This window comes from Pteropus alecto, unplaced genomic scaffold, assembly GCF_000325575.1.
Source record: "Pteropus alecto unplaced genomic scaffold, ASM32557v1 scaffold5, whole genome shotgun sequence".
NCBI classification, from domain to species: Eukaryota; Metazoa; Chordata; class Mammalia; order Chiroptera; family Pteropodidae; genus Pteropus; species Pteropus alecto.
Window position 1 is genome coordinate 23453427 of NW_006441953.1, and position 4022 is coordinate 23457448.

A 4022-nucleotide genomic window follows, 5' to 3' on the forward strand; every position below is an offset into this window, starting at 1 on the left:
TTTCCCCACCCACAAGATGTGATTTGGTCCCAGGGTCCTGGCATTCACCATGAGCTAATGGTCTATTCCAAAAAATGCTTTTTTATTTAAAGTCAGTCACCTCTGCATGTCAGACGCCAGTGGTCCTGCCAGGATTGTGCTGTGCTATCCCAAGCTGATCCCAACTCTTTTTCTCAGTCTTTCCTCCAATGCTGGGTGAGGAAAAGATGAAGCCAGCACATCCCTCGCGTGTAGTCTGCCCCGCACTTTTCATCTCCTAGGAGCAAATGCTTCGACAAGAAAACACGCAAATGTTTTCTTTAAACAAAAAATAATGTTTAGACATAGAAAAATTTAAACCAAAGTTTTGGGGGAAAAAACCTTACATGATTTTCAAGGAGAAAAAAAAAATGTACATCAAATGTAAATTAGTAAACAAATCACTTAATACTGCCATCAGCAGCATCTGCATTTGGATAATTTCACTGTCAGTTGGGTCCTTGTCAAGAATAATAGATGTGGGTTTGTCTTATGTCAATAGAATTAAAAGACCCACCAAAGTCCTCTCTCCCAGAAAAAGGAGACTTACAACCTAAAGACAAAAGCAAGTCAAGTGTCCCAGCTAAAAGGCAGATTCCCATATATACTGCTTCGCGTAGTGCCTGGAACATAACAAGCCATCAATTGATGTTAGAGTTTGATTTTGTTTTTTAATCACAGTAACTGTCACTTGTTATCACCTCACTGGATGCCACCCAACCAGCATATGCACCACGTGCAAAAAATATCCTGTTCTCTTTTGACTTTTCAGAGTCAAATGAAACAATAATAAGTCATCTCCACCCCAATTTGTACAGGGGTTTGATCCTACGAGATGCTTTGAATATGTCATATGTTTCATATGTTGAGCTGAATTACAAGCTCGAGAGTGGTTGACAAGGCAGTCCACTTTGCCAAGTGGCCCCAGTGGAAAAGTCAGCACTCTCATGGAATGGCCAATTCACACTCGACGTTCAGTAGAAGGTACAAGGGTCTTTAGTGCAGAGAATTTGTAGATATTTGCATGAAAGAGAAAAATGATACAAAGAAAGCTAACCGAGATCTCTTTTCATGAAATTTAAACAGTGATACATCAACTAAAATCATGATCTTATTCCAGTGGCCTTTACATTTTAGCCTGCCTGCCTCACATTTTATAATATGTGAAAGAGCTGAGATGAGGTCTATGCACATTTAATTTTTTGCTGGAAGATTAGAATATCTGAATGTTAGGGTTGGCACACGCACAGAGAACCTTATAGATCATCTTCCCCACCATGGCCTGGCAGCTGCTAGGAAGCTAACTGGTGTTAGGGAAAGTGAACAGATTTCAGACACAGAGTTGTTGAATGCAAATCAAGCACCTCAATTTACTGGCTCTGTGATTCTGGTTGAGTTACTTCTCTCTGGATTTTATTTTATCAGCCATAAAATGGAAATTATAATAACATTTACCTCATGGGAATATAGTGAGGCCTGAGTAACACAGTGTATGTATGGGAAGCTCTTTGCATTCTTTCAGGTGTTACACAAATTACATGGAGTCAGGTTGCTGTGATGGGTGAGTATGTGAGTTGAATGCACAGAACCTCAGCTGAAGTCCTTGTTCTATCACCTGACCTTTATAAGTGTCACAGTCCTCATCTATAAAATGAATATGTAGAACACTTCCATCACACGGTTTCTGTGATGACTCATGAGATACCTATAAAGCACTTATCATGGTGTCTGATATATAGAAGCACCCAATAGTGTCAACTATCATTAGACATTTGATGATAAAATTGATGTCCTTTCAAGACATATTTAATGAGACCCAGCTATATACTAGGTACTCTGTGTTGTACTGCGAGAGAAAGTGGGGAAAAAAGGATTCCTTCTGGCTCTGAAGGGACTCACCATGTAGTGAGGAATGTCTTACTTCATGTGTCCATTCCCAGAAGTGATCAGAGGCTTCCCATTGCCAGAAAATGAAATTCACGTTCTTGTTTGCAATCCAAAAAAAAAAAAACCATTATATGGCCCTACCCTACCACCCACTGAACTTCCTTATGCAATCTATGTCTCCAGTCAGACTAAAAGACTAAATTTCCTATATCTGTATCATTCCTCATTGTGTTAGTGAGGGTTCTCCAGAAAGAAAAAAAAAAAAAAAAAAAGAATCAATAGGAGGAGATTTTTATAGGAACTGGCTCACGTGATTATAAATGCCAAGAAGGCCTACGGTCTGCTATCTGCCAACTGGAGAACCAGGACAGGTGGTGATGTGGTGATGTAACTCTGTCTTAGTCTGAAAGCCCAAGAACCAGGAGTACCAATGTCTAGAGGCAAGAGAATATGGATTTCCCAGTTCCAACAGAAAGAGAATTCTTTCTTTCTCTACCTTCTTGTTCTATTTGGTCCCCAATAGATTGAATGATGCCCACCCCATTGGTTAGGGAGAACTTCCTGGTCTACAGATTCGAATGCTCATCTCCCCCCAAAACACCCACACAGATACACCCAGAAATAATGTTTTACCAGCAATCTGAGCATCCCTTAGCCCAGCCAAGATGACACAGAAAATTAACCATCATGCTCAGACCAAATTCGCCATCTGAAATGCATCCCACCCCCGCTTTCTCTATGTCCAAACACTTTACCTCCTTCATGGTCCAGTCAAATGCTCCCTATTGGGGCCATCCAATTTTCTGCTTCGATTCATGTCCCTTTAAGGAACGACCTCTTCTTCTCGATACCTCTTCTGGTGTAGCTGCTGATGCCATTCCTTGGCCACAAAACGGGTACAAGAGTACCTAGTTCAGATCAAGGAGAATATGGTAGTCTCTCATTTTAGGGACTGATTCAGAGGTAGGCTTGTGACCCAATCCAGGACGATGAGAATGACATCTGGGATTAGTAAAGAATTACCCAGAAGGAAAATTTCCTTTTACACTAGTTGTTAAACTAGATGGTGATGAATCCAGAGCTATAAGACAAGACGCCCAACATCTGACCCACGAGGACACCCAACTCAAAGGAAAGTAGAGCTGAGAGGTGGAGAGAAACCCACTCCTTACAGCACTGACCACTCAGATGAACACTCTTTGACTTCAGTTAGGGAAGCCAATCATTTCCTATTATTAAGTTTCTGTCACCTGTAATAAAGAATTTCATGCTGACCGAGACCACAAGAAATCATATTTGTGGCTCCAGTGAAACACTGGAATGAGTTTTTGCCTACTGTATGTGCTCAGAAGATGTTAGGTTAGATTAATCTATAACTCGTGGAATGAAATGTAATGGATTCCAAACGGCATTCAGCCTCGCTAACATTTAACCTGGTTCATTAAAGTAGAGGAAATAGATCTGAGCCAGATGGTCTACCTGTAAAGACCATTCAGCCATTCGGTTTGTCTAGAGCCCCAAATGAACCTGTACTTGGAATAATAACCTACATAGATAGGAAAACTATACTTTTCCGAGTGTTCTTAATCATTTTAGAAAAGGATAGAAGGCCTAGAGGGAATAATTAATTTTCTAGGGTCTCACAGTACGTGGGCAGAACACTACTGTGAATCTCTCTGTGATTTCAAAGGACTCAAGGTCCTTTGTCTTGCTGCTTCCGGAGCCAGAAAAACATAGGATTTTTGGAGTCACCCAGCTAGAGTTGAAACCTCACCTCCATCAACTGCAAAACACTACCTCGGAGTCCAGTACATAGCAAGTGCCAAATAAATGGCAGTCTTTATTACCATTCACACACATTTTCATGATTTCTCAGTCCATTGGAAATTTTAAACTGACTCTGAAATCTTGGGGGAGCTGCATCTGACTAGCTCCTACTGTTACCTATTAGATTTCTGTCCTAAGGGAAGTCAAATTCCCCAACAGACGTCTCGGTGGGGAAAATGTATGGCATAAATGACTAGGGCTTGTGCTGTGACTCATTTCCCACCCATTATTCATAGACTTTCACCATTCATAATATAATGGAAATTCCTTGTGCTTATTGAGGGAAGACT

The 4022-nt window shown here is 40.8% G+C and overlaps 1 long non-coding RNA gene across 6 annotated transcripts in view; it reads right to left on the reverse strand.

Moving 5' to 3' along the window:
• The window catches only part of LOC107196190, a 393663-nt gene extending 390518 nt beyond the window's left edge, over window positions 1-3145 (reverse strand). For 3 of the 6 annotated variants that reach the window (XR_003048482.1, XR_001517553.2, XR_003048481.1), the window contains exons 1-3: window positions 2661-3145; window positions 1918-2002; window positions 101-269 (exon numbers count right to left, since the gene is read on the reverse strand). This is a non-coding gene — a long non-coding RNA (uncharacterized LOC107196190). The remainder of the gene's footprint in view (window positions 1-100; window positions 270-1917; window positions 2003-2660) is intronic. The other 3 variants (XR_001517554.2, XR_003048483.1, XR_003048484.1) reach the window with 2 other exon arrangements.
• Between the last annotated feature and the right edge of the window lie 877 nt (window positions 3146-4022).